The sequence below is a fragment of the Miscanthus floridulus genome, chromosome 11, assembly GCF_019320115.1.
Source record: "Miscanthus floridulus cultivar M001 chromosome 11, ASM1932011v1, whole genome shotgun sequence".
NCBI lineage: Eukaryota > Viridiplantae > Streptophyta > Magnoliopsida > Poales > Poaceae > Miscanthus > Miscanthus floridulus.
This window is the reverse complement of record NC_089590.1, coordinates 33682653-33705958: the sequence shown is the minus strand read 5'-3', so window position 1 is coordinate 33705958 and position 23306 is coordinate 33682653. Positions and strand designations below refer to the sequence as shown.

General features: G+C 44.6%; 1 pseudogene; it reads right to left on the bottom strand.

Moving 5' to 3' along the window:
- Positions 1-19065: 19065 nt before the first annotated feature.
- On the bottom strand, positions 19066-20617 carry LOC136491775 (carboxylesterase 15-like; annotated as a pseudogene).
- Positions 20618-23306: the final 2689 nt, after the last annotated feature.

Here is a 23306-nt window from a genome sequence, read left to right as displayed (position 1 = left end):
GAGCAAAGTATGCTTTTGCACAATCATTAAATAATTAAGTTAGTAACCCCGTCATTCTGGACAGATTCTAGGTTTGCTGGAAATTGATTTAGTTAACATAAGAATCATGCTTTGATGTTTACAAATGTTTTGTAGAGAATTTCATAAGCTTTCCAGAATGTCCTCATGCAAGTCATTTGGAGTTGTAGAACTTTAGTTGTGATTTAATTAAGGGACTACTTGTATGCATATGAAACTTAAATGTTAAATTATGTATACCTTTATTATTTCTAAGTTGTGGCAATGTTCCTAGGTGTTAGGCCTTTAACTGAAGATGAGCATCTTTATCTTAGGTTATGCAAGTTAGGTAAGTTGATCTTGTCTTTAAGTTAAGTAGATACATGCTTAAAGTGATTTGAATAGAGCCAATTACTCGGTAAACGAGTGTCCAGTGATACTTTCGTAAACACTTACTGTGGTCCATTCATCATGAGCATCATGTCATTCCTTATGCATCCATGATATTTATCTTTTGCATCGGCATGCAATAGGTGTACCGGAAGGAGTAACCCTGCTGGAATTCGAGGAACTGAGCGAGCAGCAGCAGCCGACATCGGAGATTCAGGAGGAGCAGCCTTCAGGAGAAGTGCCAGACGAGGTCGCCGTTGAGTGCCCGGATCACCGTCCTTGCAACTTTGTGAAAGGCAAGCCCCGGAGCATATTAAGCCTCCTAATTTCCGAAATGCAGTATAGTATTATTGTTACATATATATATTGTTGCATTAAGTTTAGGTGTTGGATGCAAACACTTGCTGCATTGGTTACCCAATTCCTTGTCCAGATATTGTTACCCTAAATCCTATGTAGCTCAGGCTCGAGTAGTGCTTAGCCCTGCTTAAACGCGGTAGAAGTCGGGTGATTTCCTATCACCTGCGAGATATAGGAATATACATGTGGCACGGTTGGCTATATTTGCTATCGTGGAAAAGAACCAGTCTTAATTTGAAATGAAGACCGGACGGAGGCTTGCTAGTTTGCAGTGACTCCGTCTGCGTCGCTTAAGGACTGATTCTTGGAGCCTTTCCTGTTCATGTTGAACGCATGCCTCTCTCTTAGTTGGCCGGGTCTGGAGACCGACCGCGAAGCCGAGTAGCTCAACTCAGGCCGGGAGTCGATAAGTATAAAGTACGCCTCGGAAGGGAGCCGTAGGCGTGAGTCCAAGGGCAGGTGATTTAAAAGTCCTGATCGTCCTGGCAGAAGGGTAATCCCTAAGAGCGCTGGCGCTGATCGAACCCGCGAATTTGGTTCCTGAGTTGTACCAAAGGTAACCCACGGCTACCCTTGCTAAGTATGCCAGGGTGAGAGTTAGGAATACCCCCTCAGCTGAGTTGTAATTCGATTCGAATCGCCGTCTCTCCCGGTTAGTGAGAACTTGACGGGCTTATCTCCAATGTAGGTACACTTAATAACATAATGGTTCGGAAATGATGATATGATGATGACAGCCTTATTATACCTGCTATGGTTAATATTGTTTGCTCCTAATAAGTGAGTGCTCTAGTACAGGTGCTAATCTAGTGGACAGGTAAATAATGATAAGCTTGATGCTAAGTTTAAATTGGTTACCATAATCTTAAGCTCTTTTCTACAACTGTGTCAAGCTAGCCCACCTGAAAAGCCTTGCATGATCCTTGGTGTCTTTATTTCTGTTCTTGTCGGGTAAGTCTAGCTGAGTACCTTCTCGTACTCAGGGTTTATCTCCCACCTGTTGCAGATGACCAGTTCTACTTTGGTTGCTGCAAGTACTGCCTTCTCCCAGCTGAGGATGAAGACTAGACCATTGGGCGCGGTCTCTACTAGTTCTCGTACCTGATAATGCTTTTGTGGGACATGACTCAGACATGCCAATGTATTTGAAAACCTTGATGTTTTGTACTAAACTATGTTGCTTCCGCACACTCAAACTTGGTTTGTAATATTCTAATTCAACTCTGATGGATGTAATCCGAATGCTACTTGTGAAATGTTGTAACAGATGATGTGTTGTGTTGAATCATTACGATCTTGGTTTGTATGTCGAGAGTTGGTTGAAATCCTTCGTGATTTCCAGACTACCGGGATTATGGGAGCTTAAGTACAGGAATTTGATCGCTTCGGTGATTGTTTTTGTACTTACGTTCTTATGATTTGGTCGGTTCTGTTACAGCTGGTATCAGAGCAAGATTTGACACTAAACACGTCATTTGTGTATTTAAAACAAAAGTATTTGTGAAAATCCTAAATTAAATACTAAGTATTGCCAGTGGTCATATCCCTTATGCCCAAATAAGGACTCTTAGGTGGCTTATTAAAGTACTAACTTGGGGGTTCCTGCTTGTTTCTGTTTTGTCGTCCATACGGCATGCTATTGTATGGATGCCATCTGCTTGGGTGGTAATGTATGGATCAAAATACCTCTACGCTCTGGTAAGTGTGAGTTGTGAGAGCATGACCGTCCAACCGTCGGTCTAGGGGAGAGTAGTTGTGGTTGCTCGCATACTTACATGTTTAATCATGTATCTATGAGAGTACTTAATTATGGGTATCTCTGACGGGTAGCTGTGATACTAGAGTATATGCATCAGGGGATGTATGTATGAAAGTATTTAGTTTACTGCTTGTTTTCTATGCTTTTTGGGAAATTATTGGGCTGAAATGAAATTTTTTGTAGGTACACTAACAACGTATCGTTGTAGATCGACTAGCTACCGTATACGAGAGAACGTATGTATGCCACCGTATATTTCGCTAGCCTTTAAATTTTTCTAGGTTTGTGAGGACGTACGGATCGTGCATGCATCATGTTCAAGCATACATGGCATTTCTTGCATTACTCCCTCCTTTAAAATTGATGGTCCCGAATAATTAAATTTCGTATCCCTTAAATGATTCTCCCCTTACGTTGTAACTTTTTGCTACAGATGGCGCACATGAAACGCACTGCTCGTAAGTCCGCTGGAGGTAGGGCGCCTCGTCACCGTTTAGCTCCTCGTGAGCCCCGTCCTGAGACTACTAAGGCTGAAAGGCTGAGGGCAGAGCTGGCTCAGGTGACTGCTGAAAGGACTGCAGTTCAGCAGCGTTTGGAGCAAGTCACGTAGGAACAGGATCAAGAGAACCTGGAGGTTCAGAGGTTGACAGTTGCTCACCGCAACTGTGAGCGTATGTTGGTTCACATGCTGAACCAACGGAATGAAGCCTGGCACGAGGAGAATGTGTTGAGAGCGAGGCAGATTGAGCTAGAGCAGCAGTTGGCAGCTGCAGAAGAGTACAATGACAATCTCCATGAGGAGGTTCACCTACTGCACAATCAACTTCACCCCATCCTGCCACCTGATGAGGATGAGATGGGTTCTGGTGTCATCATGGCTGAAGGTGATGATGACATGGAAGTCAATGGACCTGAGGATGCTCCACCTGATGAGGAGTTAGAGCCTCCTAATGATGAAGATGGAGGAGAGATCCTCGACACTGACTCTGAGGACGATGCATAGTTTAGCTTACTACTGAGCTAATGCGCTAGATCTAGTCTTTTGTTGCTCCTCATGCATGAACGAGTAACTTTGTAGCAAGTTAATCGTTGGGATATAATATCGAACCCTATGTTACCTTTGATGTAAGTTGGAACCACTATGGCTTGGATGTAACCTATCGAACGTATTATGCTCCACGTATGTGAGCATTTGATGAATTTCACCTTTTGCGGTCTATGGATCTCGTTGTTGGTTAAGTTCATTGCATTTATATGTCAATTGATGCGCTTGATGAGTTGGGTGATTGTGATGAATGATTGTGCCTCTGTTGATTATTAAATGCATTCCCTCTAATGGACTTAGTTTGGCATAATCATACAGTTCATCTACAAAAATTTCCACATCGTCAGTGCTCATTGGCTATACCTTTTGCAGATGGCTCATAACCTTCGTCGCGGTCGTGGCATGGGAAATGAGGAACAACCACCTCCGCCACCGCCCACACCAGCTGAGCTAATGCAGATAGTTGTGGAAAGTCAGCGCATGCTAGCTGAGGCTATGCACCAGATGGCTAACCGTGAGGATCGGCATGTCCGCCAGGGACCCGAGCCGAACCAGTACAGTAGCTTTAAGGACTTCATGGACATAAAGCCTCCTATCTTTCGTGAGGCAGAAGAACCCTTACAAGCGGATGAATGGTTGAGCACGATAGAGCAAAGATTTGGATTGCTCCGTTTGACTGAAGGCATGAAGGCTACGTATGCAGGACACCAGCTCCAAGGCCCTGCAGGCATCTGGTGGACCCATCACAGGACCACCTTCCCTGCTAACGTTGAGATCGTTTGGAACCAGTTCCAAGCAGCCTTCCGGGGACACTTTATCCCTCCTGGTCTCATGGCCATTAAGCATACTGAGTTTATGAAGCTCACCCAAGGCAATAAGAGTCTCAATGAGTACCTCCAGGCGTTCAACAACCTGGCAAGATATGCTCCTGAGTTCGTCGATACTGACGCCAAGAGAATAGCTAGCTTCAAGAGGGGACTTTCCCCAAAACTGATGAAGTCAATGGGCAACTGCAAGTGTGTCACCTTCAACGAGTTTATCAGTGACACTCTGACTCAGGAGAACAATGACAAGATATATGCTGCTTCCAAGAACCGTAAAAGGAACTTTGAGGCTGGTGCTTCCCAGTCCAAGGCTCCAATGGTATCTAAGGCCCCATACCATCCACCCAATGCTAATGTCTGGTACCGCCCACCTCAGAAGAAGAACCAAGCTAAAACCAGTTTCCGCAAGGGGTATACGATTTCCTTGCCGAAGAATACATCTGGGCAGAGTAGCTCCAATGTTCCACCAGCAAACAGGCCGTGCTGGAACTGTAACCAGCCTGGTCATTGGGCAAATAGATGTCCCCATCCTCCCAAGAATGCTCAAGGAAACGTCCGTTAGGGGCATGTTCACTATACTACAGTGGAGGAAATTCCTGCTGGTGAAGTGGTCACCGCTGGTAAGTTCCTTGTTAATGATCACCCTGCAGTTGTGCTCTTTGATTCGGGTGCTTCGCATTCCTTTGTGAGTTCTACTTTTGCATCTAAGCATCAGATGAATGTGATTACAATTGTCAAGGGGGGTTATTGTATTAGTGCTGCTGGGAATAATATCATGACTAACCAAGTAGTTAAAGATGTAAAGATTGAGATCGGGGATCGAGAGTTCCTTGTGGATCTTGTAGTTCTACCAGGGTAGGAATCGATGTAATCCTAGGAATGAAGTGGATGAGCGGGAATGGAGTGTTGATCGATACATCAACCCGTGTGGTTATGTTGAGGGATCCTGTGGATAAGAAAGGTTTTCTAGTGCAGTTACCTCGTGATATTGCTATCCACAGTACAACCAATGCTACCTTAGCCAATGCCATTAAGGATCTACCGGTTGTCTATGAGTTTCCAGATGTCTTTCCTGATGACTTGCCTGGATTACCTCCGGACCGTGATGTAGAATTCAAGATAGAACTCATTCCGGGTATGGCTCCCATTTCTCGAAGGCCCTATAGAATGCCACCCAATGAGTTGGCTGAGCTGAAGAGTTAGTTGAATGAGCTATTGAAGAAAGGGTTGATTCGGCCTAGTTCTTCTCCTTGGGGTTGTCCGGCTATATTTGTGAAGAAGAAGGACGAGTCTCTACGCATGTGCGTGGATTATCGTCCCCTAAATGCTGTTACTATCAAGAACAAATACCCTCTTCCTCGCATCGATATTCTGTTTGATCAGCTCTCCAAGGCTAAGGTATTCTCCAAGATCGATTTGAGGTCTGGCTACCATCAGATCAAAATTCGTCCTGAAGATATACCTAAGACAGCTTTCTCTACTCGTTATGGCTTGTTCGAATACCTCGTCATGTCATTCGAGTTGACAAATGCTCCGGTACACTTTATGTACCTGATGAATTCTGTATTCATGCCGGAATTGGACAAATTTGTCGTCGTGTTCATTGATGATATCCTGGTATATTCTCAGAATGAAGAAGAGCATGCTGGACACCTGAGAATTGTCTTAACTCGGTTACGTGATAACCAGCTTTATGCCAAGTTCAGCAAGTGCGAGTTCTGGTTGAACAAGATACCTTTTCTTGGTCATGTATTATCTGGTGATGGAATTTCGGTTGACCCTACTAAGGTGCAAGAAGTCCTGGAGTGGAAGGCACCTACTACGGTCACAGAAGTCCAAAGTTTTCTGGGTCTGGCTGGCTATTATCGTCGCTTTATCCTAGATTTCTCAAAGGTCACCAAGCCCATGACTCGGCTACTGCAAAAGGATGAGAAGTTTGTGTGGACTTCGAAGTGTGAAGAGGCTTTCCACACTTTGCGGACCTTACTAACCTCTGCTCCTCTATTGGCACAACCTGACATCGAGAAGCCTTTTGATGTCTACTGTGACGCATGTGGCACCGGTTTGGGGTGTGTTCTTATGCAGGAGGGTCGAGTAATTGCTTATGCTTCGCGCCAGCTCCGAAAGCATGAGGTCAACTATCCTACCCATGACTTAGAGCTAGCCACAGTTGTTCATGCCCTAAAGATTTGGAGACATTACTTGCTGGGTAATGTGTGCAACATCTATACTGACCATAAAAGCCTCAAGTACATCTTTACTCAACCTGAGTTGAACATGCGTCAATGACGATGGTTAGAATTGATCAAAGACTACAACCTTCAAGTGCACTACCACCCTGGTAAGGCAAATGTGGTTGCTGATGCCTTAAGCAGAAAGGCCCATTGCAATTCCTTAGTTAGTGAAGACTTTCATCTGGCACACCTCCTTCATCCTGTAGTACTCCACAATATCACTGTGGATTGCTCTCTTAGAAGTCGAATTATCGAGCTCCAGAAGACGGATGTGGGTGTATTTCACATCAAGCGGAAAATGAAAGAGAAAGAGACCAAGCACTTTAAAGTCGATGACAAGGGAATTCTCTGGTTTAATGATAGGCTTGTGGTACCCAAAGATAAAGAACTTAGAAATCAAATTATGGATGAAGCCCATTCTTCAAAATTGTCCATCCATCCTGGTAGCAGTAAAATGTATCAAGATCTCAAGCTGTATTATTGGTGGACCAAGATGAAGAAAGAAATCACAGCTTATGTGGCAAGGTGTGATAACTGTTGCAGAGTCAAGGCTATTCACATAAGGCCCAGACTATTGCAGCCACTATCTATTCCTGGCTGGAAGTGGGAAGAAATTAGCATGGATTTTATTGTTGGATTACCCACTACCAAAAAGGGTTGTGATTCCATCTGGGTTATCGTAGATCGTCTAACTAAATCTGCTCACTTTATTCCGGTCAAGTCTACCTATCACCCTCACAATTATGCTGAGATTTATTTTCAACAAGTGGTACGTCCCCATGGTGTACCCAAATCCATTGTTTCGGATAGAGGACCTCAGTTCATGGCTCGCTTTTGGGAGTGCTTACATCAGAATCTTGGCACTCATCTAATCCGCAGTTCTGCCTATCATCCGCAAACATCAGGACAGACCGAGCGTGTTAATCAAATTCTTGAAGACATGCTTAGAGCTTGTCTTATCTCTTGCAAAGGCTCTTGGGAAGACTGGTTACCTCTCGCTGAATTCTCTTATAACAATAGTTATTAAGAAAGTATCAAAATGGCTCCTTTTGAAGCTCTTTATGGCCGCAAGTGTAGAACTCCTTTGAACTGGGTGGAACCCGGAGAAAGAAGATTCTATGGTATTGATTTTGTAAAAGAAGCCAAAGAGCAAGTCCGAACTATACAGAAGAATATGACTGCCGCACAGGCTAGACAAAAGAGCTATGCTGACAAGAGAAGAAAACCTATTGAGTTTGAAGTAGGTGATCATGTGTATTTCAAGGTATCCCCTATGAAAGGAGTCAAGTGTTTTGGAATTAAAAGGAAACTTGAGCCTCGATATGTTGGGCCCTACCGCATTATCGAGAAAAGTGGAAGAGTAGCATATAAGCTCGATCTACCATGGGAGATGGGAGCTATATTCCCGGTATTCCATGTGTCTCAGCTTAAGAAGTGTCTTCGTATTCCTGAGGAGAGAATAGCAACAAGGAAAGTCAACTTGAAATCTGATCTTTCTTATGAAGAAAAGCCCGTGCAAGTCCTGGATACTCAAGAAAGAGTGACTCGTACACGAGTAGTTAAATTATACAAGGTAGTTTGGAGTAATCATAGTGAACGGGATGCAACCTGGGAGCGGGAAGATTATTTAAAGGAAAATCATCCAACTTTCTATACTAAATGGTACGCTTTCCAAATCTCGGGACGAGATTTTTCTAAGGGGGGAGGGCTGTAACACCCTAGGTGTTTGGCTTCTACTAATTGCATGTCATTTCATAAACATGTGCATTATCCATGTCATCATGCCATTATCATTGAAACATACGTATGCAACATTTTAAATTGTATGTGTTTCATGCTTGATTGCTTAGAGTGGTAGTAGTGCAACATGGGAATGCAACATGAAACTCTCATACCTTGAAACATGGCAACATGGTAGTAATGTGGCAATTATAAAATGACAACAAGGTCTTGAAACATGTGAGACATTTCATTGCAACATATGAATGAATTACTTGTTTTACTTTCTTTATCACATGTGATCATTAGAAGTGGTATAACAATTTTGTAAAATGGTTGATCATGGTCTATTACACCTTAACTACACTTAGGTTACTTGTTTGGACATTGTTCATGTAGATCAAAATGACCAAAATGCCCTTAATTGCATGTTTGACTAGAATTGACCCTAGGAGTCTCATTGTTTGACTGATTCAAAAGTCCAACTTAGAGACTTCGCATGGCTATGCACTCTTTACCAAAGTTGTAGCTAATTTATCAAGGAACAAAAGTTGTTTTATGGCCAACTCATGAAAATGTGTGGAACATGCTCAAACATGGCCCACAAGTCAGTATTTCATGCTGATTCCACACTTAGAAATTTTTCTAAGTCATAGTTACGTTTTCAGTTGCATCAAGCTCACTTTGGCTTCATGTAACTTCGGATCCACGACAAATTAGGTGTTGGTCCTTGAAGCGAAAGTGTAGATGGATGATAGGCCTACATTTTTCATGTATACTATTTTTGCAATAGATCAATGGTTTAGCCGTGTTGACACGTTGAAATGTCGCTGACAGTCACTGTCATCAAGTACTGAATCGCCAGTTTTCAGAAAATGGACAGTGTCCGTCATGGCCAACCGGCGCAGGAGCGTCTCGCCGCGTGGCGTCCATGCTCGACCAAGTTCTCCACGTCGCGTGCTTGAGCTCCAGATGAAAGCCACGCCTCGCCACTCTCTCTGCGTCTCGCCATTTCCCCCTCTCGCCTTCACCGCACGCAGCGCCACGCCACAGCAGCCCTCCGCCATTACCGGCCGAGCATCGCCGTCGTTGTACGTGCACGCCACCGCGAAAACGCGTTGCACCATCTGCCTGTAGCCTCACCGTGAGCCCCTCTGCCACCCCCACCCCTCAACCAGGTCGATTGTGCCGTGGTAAGGGCGAATTCGACATTCCCTTCCACCGCCGCCGTGGCTGTTCTCGCCGGAGATGACGCTCCACGCGGCCAGCTCTCCCCGCGTCTTCCCATTCCTTCCTCTGGCTCGTGCTAGGTCATAGGAACACCACCGAAGCTCCTCGAGCCACCCGTTAGGGCTACGACGCCGTATCATCGTCGGAGCCGGCCACGCCGTGGCCGAGCGCCGCCGTGGCCATCGCCACCCCTCCTTGTCGCGTCAATAGCTACGAATGAGGGTTCCCCTAGGTCCGCTAGGATGAGGCGAGCACGTAGAAACCCTTACCTTCGCCGGAGAAGCCACCGGCGGTGAGCTACGCCACCGGCCGTCGCTCCTCCCCTGTTTCGCTCACTAACGAGCGGGTCCGCCTTGTCAGCCGCTGAGGCTCAGGCGGGAGCCCAGCATGGGCCGCGTTGCGTTGGGCCGCGCCAGCGTGTGAGTCGCGGGCCGCCGTGATTCTTCGGGCCGGCCCAGCTGTGGCTGAGTTTTGTTTCCTTATTTATTTTGTTTTATTATTTCACAGATTTGTATTGATATTCAAAAATTTGTATTTCTTAGTATATAGATCCAAATGCCATGGTTCTAATTTTGTTGAGTTCCTAGTATTGTCTAGTATTTAACAAAAATAGTATATGAGCACATGTTTTAGAAAAATAGGATGAATTAAATAGGAGTTTGAAATGTGTTTTTAGAAGCATGCAAACTTGTTTGAATTTTATCTTGAGTTTCTGTGGTCCAAAAATTATGAAATTTTGTGGGTCCTCTATGTTGGTTTAGTAGAGTCTGTGGTTAAAATTTCAGAGCCAGTGCATGTGTAGTTTTTAAGTTATAGAATTTCCTTTTATTAATGGGTGGATCTTGTGTGAATTTTCATAATTTTCTATAGATCCAGTAAAGGTAAAATTTGGTGGGTACTATTCTTATGCTAGAATGATGCTAGGAAAAATGTGAAATCTGTTGCTTGACACTTTTCATTAGGATTTCTTAATTATGCCATTTTAAGCCAGTATGCCTTATCATTTTTGTGTAGACTGTTATACTTACTCAATGGCTTTGAAATTTTTATGATGGTCTATGTGCAGCATGAGATAGCTACTGTAATTTTTGTAGATTTTTATAAATAGTTTTACTATATATTGCTTTAATCACCTAATTAACTAGATAAATTAGAAAAGGGTATTAAATAATTTATTTAGAAGTTGACACTATACTTTCTGATGTTTATTAGGTATGCAAAACAAGTTGGTAAACTTGGTTTGATCAAAGTATGCTTTTGCACAATCATTAAATAATTAAGTTAGTAACCCCGTCATTCTGGACAGATTCTAGGTTTGCTGGAAATTGATTTAGTTAACATAAGAATCATGCTTTGATGTTTACAAATGTTTTGTAGAGAATTTCATAAGCTTTCCAGAATGTCCTCATGCAAGTCATTTGGAGTTGTAGAACTTTAGTTGTGATTTAATTAAGGGACTACTTGTATGCATATGAAACTTAAATGTTAAATTATGTATACCTTTATTATTTCTAAGTTGTGGCAATGTTCCTAGGTGTTAGGCCTTTAACTGAAGATGAGCATCTTTATCTTAGGTTATGCAAGTTAGGTAAGTTGATCTTGTCTTTAAGTTAAGTAGATACATGCTTAAAGTGATTTGAATAGAGCCAATTACTCGGTAAACGAGTGTCCAGTGATACTTTCGTAAACACTTACTGTGGTCCATTCATCATGAGCATCATGTCATTCCTTATGCATCCATGATATTTATCTTTTGCATCGGCATGCAATAGGTGTACCGGAAGGAGTAACCCTGCTGGAATTCGAGGAACTGAGCGAGCAGCAGCAGCCGACATCGGAGATTCAGGAGGAGCAGCCTTCAGGAGAAGTGCCAGACGAGGTCGCCGTTGAGTGCCCGGATCACCGTCCTTGCAACTTTGTGAAAGGCAAGCCCCGGAGCATATTAAGCCTCCTAATTTCCGAAATGCAGTATAGTATTATTGTTACATATATATATTGTTGCATTAAGTTTAGGTGTTGGATGCAAACACTTGCTGCATTGGTTACCCAATTCCTTGTCCAGATATTGTTACCCTAAATCCTATGTAGCTCAGGCTCGAGTAGTGCTTAGCCCTGCTTAAACGCGGTAGAAGTCGGGTGATTTCCTATCACCTGCGAGATATAGGAATATACATGTGGCACGGTTGGCTATATTTGCTATCGTGGAAAAGAACCAGTCTTAATTTGAAATGAAGACCGGACGGAGGCTTGCTAGTTTGCAGTGACTCCGTCTGCGTCGCTTAAGGACTGATTCTTGGAGCCTTTCCTGTTCATGTTGAACGCATGCCTCTCTCTTAGTTGGCCGGGTCTGGAGACCGACCGCGAAGCCGAGTAGCTCAACTCAGGCCGGGAGTCGATAAGTATAAAGTACGCCTCGGAAGGGAGCCGTAGGCGTGAGTCCAAGGGCAGGTGATTTAAAAGTCCTGATCGTCCTGGCAGAAGGGTAATCCCTAAGAGCGCTGGCGCTGATCGAACCCGCGAATTTGGTTCCTGAGTTGTACCAAAGGTAACCCACGGCTACCCTTGCTAAGTATGCCAGGGTGAGAGTTAGGAATACCCCCTCAGCTGAGTTGTAATTCGATTCGAATCGCCGTCTCTCCCGGTTAGTGAGAACTTGACGGGCTTATCTCCAATGTAGGTACACTTAATAACATAATGGTTCGGAAATGATGATATGATGATGACAGCCTTATTATACCTGCTATGGTTAATATTGTTTGCTCCTAATAAGTGAGTGCTCTAGTACAGGTGCTAATCTAGTGGACAGGTAAATAATGATAAGCTTGATGCTAAGTTTAAATTGGTTACCATAATCTTAAGCTCTTTTCTACAACTGTGTCAAGCTAGCCCACCTGAAAAGCCTTGCATGATCCTTGGTGTCTTTATTTCTGTTCTTGTCGGGTAAGTCTAGCTGAGTACCTTCTCGTACTCAGGGTTTATCTCCCACCTGTTGCAGATGACCAGTTCTACTTTGGTTGCTGCAAGTACTGCCTTCTCCCAGCTGGGGATGAAGACTAGACCGTTGGGCGCGGTCTCTACTAGTTCTCGTACCTGATAATGCTTTTGTGGGACATGACTCAGACTTGCCAATGTATTTGAAAACCTTGATGTTTTGTGCTAAACTATGTTGCTTCCGCACACTCAAACTTGGTTTGTAATATTCTAATTCAACTCTGATGGATGTAATCCGAATGCTACTTGTGAAATGTTGTAACAGATGATGTGTTGTGTTGAATCATTATGATCTTGGTTTGTATGTCGAGAGTTGGTTGAAATCCTTCGTGATTTCCGGACTACCGGGATTATGGGAGCTTAAGTACAGGAATTTGATCGCTTCGGTGATTGTTTTTGTACTTACGTTCTTATGATTTGGTCGGTTCTGTTACACGGAGCGCCCTTCAGGAGTAGATATGACCACGAGATCTGTACCAAGTCGTGCATGACGACTGGTCCGAGCTGGTCGGGTAGATCTGTTGTGGGGAGCAGTTACCTGCTCATTAGGTTGACTTTGAATTGTACTTACCAGAGCTAGGGTTTCAGCGAGTTTGGTGCCGACCCAATCGATGGAGTCGAGCAGGTCGGTGTTGTCGATTTGCTTCCCTTTGTAGCGGTGAAGCGGATGACGAGTTATCGGCATGGCTGAAGATGATGCAGGCATGGTCGGAGCCAGATGTACCATGGTCGGAGCTAGATCCATCGTGGTCGGAGCCGTATCCGTCGTGGTCGGAGCTGTAGCCGATGCAGGTGAAGCAGTGGTCAGCGCAGACTTAATTTGTGCCTCCTCCGGTGTTATGGCGGTGAAGTAGTCGGAGCCGGTAGTCTAGGTGATCTAGCCTACGGTGAACGTGAGGCCGTTCAGCGTAGCCATGGAGCCGGAGATGATGACCATCTTGTTTGCTTGGAGAGCAGTACGCACACCCCCTACCTGGCGCGCCACTGTCGATGAAATACGGTCGACAGTCTACCTAGGGGTATGCCCAAGGTAGTAGATTGTCGGCAGATAGATACGCAAGCCATAAACAAGACGGTGACGCAAGACGGACACGAGGTTTTATCCAGGTTCGGCCGCTAAGAAGGCGTAATACCTACGTCCTGCGTCTGATTGTATTGCTGTATGTCAATGAGAGATATTTTTTAGAGAGGTCCCCTGCCCTCCTTATATAGTCCGGAAGGCAGGGTTACAGATCTGGAAACTAATCCTAGCCAGTTACAATTGCCATACATGGCCGGATAAGGATCTTGCTTGGTCGCCAAATCTATTTTGACTCCTTACGTGGGACTCTGAATAGGTTGGCCAGGCCGCGTGTAGTCTTTTGGTGAACCGAACCTACTGATCCGGGCCGGCCCAAGCCTATCCTTAAGGGTATAGGGGTTAATACCCCCACACCGGCCGTCTCCTTCTTCCTCCCCGAGCCCGAGCTCAGCATATTTTCAAGCTCACTACACTAGTGTTCTTGCTTCCTCCCTCCATTGTTCCTCCATCCATTCTTCGATTTCTCCATTGATTCTTCAGTTGTAAAGGTTACCAATCTCATACTCTCATTTTTCATCATTGGCTTATCTCATATTGTTCACTATATATATATATTCTTTTTATGGTGTTTTTTTTATTTGTAAACAATTTGAGCTCAAAATAACTTATAGTTTGCATATTTGGATGAAGAAAGGTTAAAGTAGGTATTTAAAATTATTATTCACTTTTTATTTCTAGCATGCATAGCACACTTCATTATTGAGAGATATAGATAATTTTATAGTTTTTTAATTTTATTTGTTTATAAAATGAGAAATTTATAGTGTATTAAAAAATGAGTATAGAGAGTAGATGGCAACTGTTTCCGGGTCCTCGGCCTCTTATGGGTTTCCAAAGCGACTTAGGTCGGGCCTCCCTCTCATTCCATGCGGCAAGTGTCGTGATGAGACGAAGATTGTGATGGAGTACCGAGTGAAGGAGGGTCCCAACAATGGTCGTATCTTCTACAAGTGTTCGGATCACAATGTGAGTTATTTTAACGTATTTTATGATTATGGTTAGTTTATACCTATTTTCAAGATGGTTGTGATTAAAGTTCTAATTTTTTGTATTAATTTCAGTGGGATGGCAGTGGACGATGTTCAGGCTTCTACTGGGAGGAAGAGTATGTTGAACTCATGCAAAAATATCTTTCACAACAGGTAGATACGGCGGCTAATGAGGCAGTGATCCAGCCGAAGAAGCCCAAAGATGTTGCACAATCGGGGGATCTGTCTGTTTTAGTTGAGATTGGTCGTGAAATCCTTGTGCTCCTAAAATATATTTTAGCTTTAGTTCTTTTAGTGGTAGTTGGGATTGTCTACATTGTAGCGATGCTTTCATAAATCTGTACCTTTTGTGGTGGCATGCATGTTGTATAAATAATTAATTATGATCTAGGTTTTAATATGGTATTTATGTCATGTAATGCAGATGAGTCGGCATTGGATGTACAATGCTGATCGCCGCTCCCAAGAGTTCATTGACGGCGTGCATTCTTTGTTACGTGCGGCCGAGGCAAACAAACGTGATGGTTTCATGTGCTGCCCATGTGCCATATGTAAGAATACGGTGGAATATCCTTGCTCAAGGACTCTTCATTCACACTTGTTCAAGTCGGGTTTCATGCCAAACTATATTTGTTGGACGAAGCACGGAGAAACCGGCGTTGTAATGGAAGAAGGTGAAGAAGAACAATGGGACGACAATGATATTATTCCCGATGGTGCGTGCTTCAATGATACTGCAATGGGAGAAGCTGAAGAAGAGGTACCCACAGAAGATGAGCCTGCTGATGATCTTTGTCAGGTCATTCGTGACGCACAAAGAGAATGTGAAAGTGAAAAGGAGAAGATCAAGTTCGAGCGGATGCTAGAAGATCACAAGAAATTGTTGTACCCAACTTGTGATGCAGGATAGAAAAAGTTGGGAACCACATTAGAATTGCTGCAATGGAAGGCAAAAAATGGTGTATCTGACAAGGGATTTAGAGAGTTACTAAAAATCCAAAAGAAGATGCTTCCGAAGGACAATGAATTGCCCACCACTACCTACGAAGCAAAACAAGTTGTCTGTCCTATGGGGCTAGAAATCAAGAAGATACATGCATGTCCTAACGACTGCATCCTGTACCGTGGCAAAGAGTACAAGAAATTGGATGCATGCCCGGTATGCCATGCATCGCGGTATAAGATCAGGCGAGATGACCCTGGTGATGTTGAGGGCGAACGTCCATGGAAGAAAATCCCTGCCAAGGTTATGTGGTATGCTCCTATAATACCACGCTTGAAACGTCTGTTCAGAAACAAAGAACATGCAAAATTGTTGCAATGGCACAAAGAAGACCATAAGGTAGACAATATGTTGAGACACCCTGCTGATGGGTCCCAGTGGAGAGCAATCGATAGAGAATTCCCGGAGTTTGCAAATGACACAAGAAACTTAAGGTTTGCTTTAAGTACAGATGGTATCAATCCTTTTGGAGAGCAGAACAGTAGTCATAGAACTTGGCCTATTACTCTAAGTATCTACAACCTTCCTCCTTGGTTATGCATGAAGCGGAAGTTCATTATGATGCCTGTGCTTATCCAAGGCCCGAAGCAACCTGGCAATGACATCGATGTGTACCTGAGACCACTTATTGACGAACTTCTCATTTTGTGGAATAAAGAAGGTGTTCATGTGTGGGATGAGTACAAACAGGAACACATTGATCTACGAGCATTGTTGTTCATAACAATCAATGATTGGCCTACTCTAAGTAATCTTTTAGGACAGTCAAACAAGGGATATAATGCATGCACACACTGCTTCGGTGATATTAGAGGTGTATTCTTGAAAAAATGTCGAAAGGTCGTGTACCTTGGCCATCGTCGATTTCTTCCTACAAATCACCCCGTAAGAAAGAAAGGCAAGCATTTTAAAGGGAAGGCAGACCACCTAACCAAGCCTCGCAACCGAACCGGTGAGGATGTACTCGATATGGTCAATGATGTGAAAGTCGTCTTTGGAAAAGGACATGGAAGCCAACCTGTTCCGAACGACACTAACGGTCACGCACCCATGTGGAAGAAGAAGTCCATATTTTGGGACCTACCCTATTGGCAAGACCTAGAGGTTCGTAGCTCGATCGACGTGATGCACCTGATGAAGAATCTTTGTGTGAACCTTCTAGGCTTCATGGGTGTGTATGGAAAGCCTAAGGACACATTTGAAGCACGACAGGACCTACGTTGTTTAAGAGAAAGAGACAACCTGTATCCAGAGAAGACAGATGATGGACGCCATTACCTACGTCCTGCCAGCTACACTCTAAGCAAAAAGGAGAAGGAAATCATGTTTGAATGCTTAAACAACATCAAGGTACCATCTAGATTCTCCTCGAATATAAAGGATATTATAAATGTGCCAGAGAAGAAATTATGTAACTTAAAGTCCCATGACTATCATGTTCTCATGACGCAATTACTTCTAGTTGCATTAAGAGGAATTCTACCTCCAAATGTACGTTTAGCCACCGTGAAGCTATGTGCATTCCTCAATGCAATTTCTTAGAAGGCAATTGATCCAACTGATCTAGCTAAACTACAGAATGATGTGGTTCAATATCTCGTCAGCTTTGAGTTGGTGTTCCCTCCTTCCTTCTTTGATATCATGACACACCTCCTAGCTCACCTAGTCAAGGAGATTTTCATTCTCGGTCCTGTGTTCCTACACAACATGTTCCCCTTAGAGAGATTCATGGGAGTCCTAAAGAAATATGTTCACAATCATGCTCACCTAGAAGGAAGCATCACCAAGGGCTATGGAACAGAAGAGGTCATTGAGTTCTGTGTTGACTTTATTCTCGACCTTGACTCGATTGGTGTTCCTGAATCGAGACATGAGGGGAGACTAAGCGGAAAGGGGACACTAGGGAGGAAAACATATATTGGTACGGAGGATGATTATTTCAATAAAGCGCACTACACAGTTCTATAGAACTCCTCTTTGGTAGATCCGTATATTGAGACACATAAGGATCTCTTACGATCCGAGTTTCCAGGGAAGACTGAAGCTTGGATTACGCGTAAGCACATAGAAACTTTCAGCGGTTGGTTGCGAAAAAATATCAAGGTGATGAGAGCATCCATGAGCAACTGTATTTATTGGCTATGCAACCATCATGGCATATCATCACATACAAAGGGTACGAGATAAATGGGAACATATTCTACACAGTAGCCCAAGATAAAAGGAGTACCAACCAAAACAGTGGTGTCCGCATAGATACCATAGACCCGAATGGGAATAAGCAGACATATTATGGCCGCATAGATGAAATATGGGAACTAGAATATGCACCTACTTTGAAGATCCCATTGTTCAAGTGCCAATGGGTCAAGGTGACCGGAGGCGGGGTAATAGTAGACAACGAGTATGGAATGACAACAGTAGACCTTAGTAATATTGGGTATAAAGATGAACCATTCGTCCTTGCCAAGGATGTGAATTAGTTTTTTTATGTCAATGATATGTCTACCAAACCAAAAAGAGGGAAAAACGATAATGACTCAACCAAAGAGCCAAAGCGCCACATAGTTCTTTCAGGGAAAAGAGTCATCATGGGAATTGAGGACAAGTCGGACATGTCAGAAGATTATGAAAAGGATGACTGAATTCCGCCCTTCAAAGTGAACAAAGACCCTAGCATCTTGGTAAATGATGAGGACACTCCATGGTTACGACGCGATCATAACCAAGGGACATACGTAAAGAAGAAGTTCACTGCTGTGCCCACTTGATGATATAGTGATTTAATGTAGTGTGTGTTTGAGATATTATGTAATAATTGTGAATTCAGATGTTTATTATGTCATGTTTCAAATTAAATCAATGTTTGATTTGGTGGGATTTCTCTCTCAAAAAGTTAAATTAGGATATTGAGTGATGAAAAATTAAAATATTAACATTAAAATGATGTGAAAACAAATTTCCTATCCAAAACCAATAGTTTTAATAATTTTAATTAAACACTACATTTTTGCATTAACAAAATAATAAATATTAGTTACATTATGTTTTATAATTATAACAAAAAATAAAAAAAAGTTAGGTTATAGATTTTTCCAATGTGCAATAAAGAAAAAAAACCATATTTTTAACAAAATAATTTTATGCCTTTTATTTAATTTACTATGTATTTAACAAGACTATTGCATTTTATTAAAAAAATTGCTCAAAACAGGCGGGAAACGAAACTGCAGCCCACCTTTACTCCCGGGTGGGAAGCCCACCCAGGAGTAAAGGTGGGCTGCAGTTTCGTGGCCCGCCAAAAAAAAACCCTTTACTCCTGGTGCGTGTTACCAACCGGGAGTAAAGGTAAAGGTATACCTTTACTCCTGGTTGGTAACAAGCACCAGGAGTAAAGGAACCTTTACTTCCAGTTGGTAACATGCACCGGGAGTAAAGGACCTTTACTCCCAGCTGCTGGCTGGCACCAGGAGTAAATCTCCCTGGTATATATGCGCCAGTGCCTGGCATAGATCGATCCCCTCCTCTTCTTTCTCGTCGAACAGCCGCCCTTTCTCCTCTTCTTCCTTGCACCACCGCCGGTCGCCACCCCACCTCGCGCCGACGAGCCCTCCACCGCACGCGCCTCCGCAGTCTTGAGGTGAGTTCTCTCGGCTTTCGCATTCTAGGTCAAAGATGAAGAACCCGTGGCCCTGGCCCCCTTTGAACATGGCAACACGGCAAGTTCGGCTTCCCCATCGCCGTCAACCTAGCGGCATAGTCCTGTATGCGGTCGTGAAGCATGTCCTGGTCTGGGTCCATGATGGGCAGCGGTGGGAAGGCGACGTCGTCTAGCGGGACGCTATCTAGCCTGAACGGGTTGGCCGCCGGGTCGCGCGCCGACAGGCAGTGCCAGGCGCCACGCCTGGTCGAACAGTGCTGTGCCATGTTCGTCAACAAGGCCGACCACCTCGGACGCCGTCCTCTCCTCGGCGGCGAAGAAGGGCCAGAGCAGGACGCACCCGGCAATCCGGATGATGGGGTCGAGGGTGAGCTGCCCACTACCGTACCGAACGGCGATGTGGTGCGTGATGTTGCCGCCGGCCGAGTCGCCGCAGATGAACACCCTGCCCAGGTCGGCCGAGTCGTCGGCCAACCACGGGTCGGCCTTGGCCTGGGCATGGAGCCATGACAGGATGGCCTCGGCGTCGCGGTGCATCGCGGGGAGGCGGTGCTCGGGCGCCAGGCGGTAGTCGGCGGAGAGCACGAGCGCCGAGAGCTCCGCGGTGAGCCTGAGCGTGCCGGCATGAAGTGGGGCAGCTCGAAGCTACATAGATAGAAGCCGCCGCCGTGGAAGTAGATGAGCACCGGCAGCTTATTATTGGCCGTCATCGTGTTGTCGTCGGTGGGCCTGTACATGTAGAGGCAGAGTGCGTGCGCGGTGTTGTAGACAACATCCTTCCATTGGACGGGCAGGTTGGATGGCACCTCGCCCTAGAGAGGGAGCGTAGAGTACTTCATGGAGCGCGTCATGGTGCCATCGCTAAGAAGCTGCACGATGCTGAGGCAGTTGTCCACGATGTGCGGCACGATCACTAAGAAGAAGTTCACTCCTTGGCTAGCTCCACGACGTTTAGGGTTTATACGGCGGAGCACCACCACCCTCGTTAGGGTTTATACGGTGGAGCACCGCCGCCCTTGTTCGCCCTAGGGTTTAGGGTTTATACGGCGGAGCACCGCCGCCCTCGTTTGCCCTAGGGTTTAGGGTTTATACGGCGGAGCACCACCGCCCTCGTTCACCCATGTGTACAAACATATATACGATGGAGCGGAGCACCGCCACTCTAGTCACACCGCCCTCTCTTGTGACCTAGTCGATCAACATTCGTATTATCGTTATCGTTAACGCTAAACAATCACACTAGGGCGAATTGCGTCGGTGACTAGGGTGAACCACGTTGTTGATGTCACCGATGTGGTTCACCCTAGTCACCGACGCAATTCACCCTTGGCCATTTATGTATAGCCCTAATTCACCCTAGTACCGACGCAGTTCACCCTAGTGTGGCGAATTGCATCCGTGACCGAGGGGTAAGATTTAATAATACATATTGTTCGTAGATTTTACGCATGTAAGCAAAGATTTGATGTACTATATATTGGTTTTGTTTTTTGAAGCTAGATGGCCAACTTGAGAAACATTGATGAGGAGGAGTTGATGATGAATTTGATCAACACTGGCACTCAAGTTGCCAGCGATGATGGTGCTAAAAATAACGTGCAAGAGGATGCAGATGACGGGAGTCAGTACTTAGCTCTTGAACAAAATGAGCAACAACATATTGGCCAAGTATATATTTTTTATTATTAGATATTTATATTATCATATGTCTTATGTGTGCTCATGACATTAAAAATAATGTTTATGTTTTGTAGCCCTCTGGATCGACATCAACAACTACAACGAAGAGTAAAAATGTTCGAGGTCCCAAAAAGCCATTGGAGGGCCGCTTCATCATCTCGAAGTTCAATGTGGATATAGGCGAACTGGGGGGGCCAAATAAAATGAAATTCGTGCACCACTGTGGTTACCTTGTACGGGACCGGCTCTCGATCAGTACCCGCGAATGGAAGAAGAAGACCAATGCTCCTCATATCAGTTTTGTCTCCGATCGTGACAAGACGTTAATTTGGAATGATGTCTTGGAACATTTCACGCTCCAAATAGATGGTTATGATGATATAATAGATGGTGATGAATTGAAGGAGCAAGTTAGGGATTGGGCAATGAAGAAGATGGCCACCTAGTTTTAGACTTGGAAGAAACACCTATACACGACGTATGTCAAGAAGAACATAGCACCAGATTTTACTGTCCTAGGCCCGATCTCAAAGCAGAGGCCCTATTGGGATGAGTTTGTACAGTATAGGACGTCGGAAGAGGGTGTGAGTCGGGTGATAAAGAACCAACGTAATGCCCAACAGAAGACATACCACCATAACTTGGGATCAGGTGGCTACCCGACTGCCATTAAGAAGTGGAACAAAATGGAAGCAAACCTTCTTGCCAAGGGTATCACACCAGAATCACTCGAGTGGGGAGAGCGTGCAAAGAATTGGTTTTTCGCTCATGGGGGAACACTAGACCAGGAGACAGGGAAGTGCGTTTATGGTGCAAGACTACAAGAAGCAGCAAAAAGATTGTTTTATTCTCAGAGAGCTACTGCTAATGGTGCGTTCAGGCCCAACAGAGAGAAGGATGAACTGACATACGCCATCGGGACTATTGAACACGGTGGCCGAACTGGAGGCAAAGGAAGTGTCTCGTGGGAGCATGGATTCCCTCAGGACAGACCTTCCTACAGAAGCCGCCAAAGAAAGAAGGAAGAAGAGGCACAGCAGCTCCAGAGGTTGGAGGAAGCGGTGCATGAAGCACAGGAGCGGGAAAAAACCTTAAAGCGAGAATGCAGGAGGAAATCAGAAGGCAAGTGCAAATAGCAGTGAGTGCAAGCAAGCAGGCATCAGAGCTAGGAATCAACATTAGCCAATCTGTTCAGTTGAAAAGCAGCTGCGCTTCCACGGAGATACCAAATCAAGGGGACACAGGACTACGCTTCCCTGTGGATGACATCACTGAACCTTGTACATCATGTGAGCTACACATTCCGAAGGGGAATTCCACAATCAAGGTGGCTATCGGTCTTGTTAATCCTATCAACCGAACCAAGACACCAAGGATTCATGGGAATATAATCCAAGAAGGATATGCTACCATCTCGGTAGATAAAGCTGAAAAAGGTTTTAGTGATTTGCCTCTTGACATTCCTAGAGGTGATGGCGAGAAGACTCTCGGAGAAGCAGAGAAGACATTCATTCTATGGCGCAAGCGCTACATCATCATTCCTGGGATGTCGCCTCCACCTCCTCCTAAACTACCTCACCATAGGTGCGGATGAAAACACTACATCATTAATTTATATTGGCTTAAATAATTAACAATCTGCTTATAATAATATGTCATTCCTTTTTTTGTAGCAGATCCTCCCCCAACCTAAGTCTAATTGTTCAATCGCTAGATCATCATAGTGCTCTGTACGATGACAATGTGTTGGAAGGCGAGGCTGCATCCACACCATCTCTAAGGAGGTCTCCAACGCCACAGCCGCCACCTCCAAGGAGGTCTCCAACGCCGCTGCCACCACCTCGAAGGAGGTCTCCAACGCCTCCCCCACCCCCACCTACCAAGAAGCCAAGTACTAGCAAGAGGCTAGCCCCGCAAACGAAGAACCAGCCCCCGTCGGCAAAGAAAGCCACCGTGAAACCAAGGGCTATTTCCAAAATAATATCTGAAGAGAAGGAAGAAGTAACTGATGCATATAAAAAAGATATGTCTAGATTCTATGACAAACTTAAAAAGGATCAAGAAGCAAGGAGTAACCCGAAGAAACCGTACTTCTTCATAGCTCTAGATATTCTAAGAAAAAAGGTGGCTTCTTACCAGCAACAACAGCGGGAATCTCGTAAGTCGTCCAAAGCAACGTTAACGAACTATGACCGTACTCTCACCAAGTCAATTGAGGCGGCACAGAAAAAGAAGCGGGCAGGGAAAGGAGTTGCACAACTCGGACAACAATCGCACCAATCAGTCCCCCTGCTAGTTGTTGGTAATGAATATGGTTCGAATTTAAGATTAATGCATCAGACA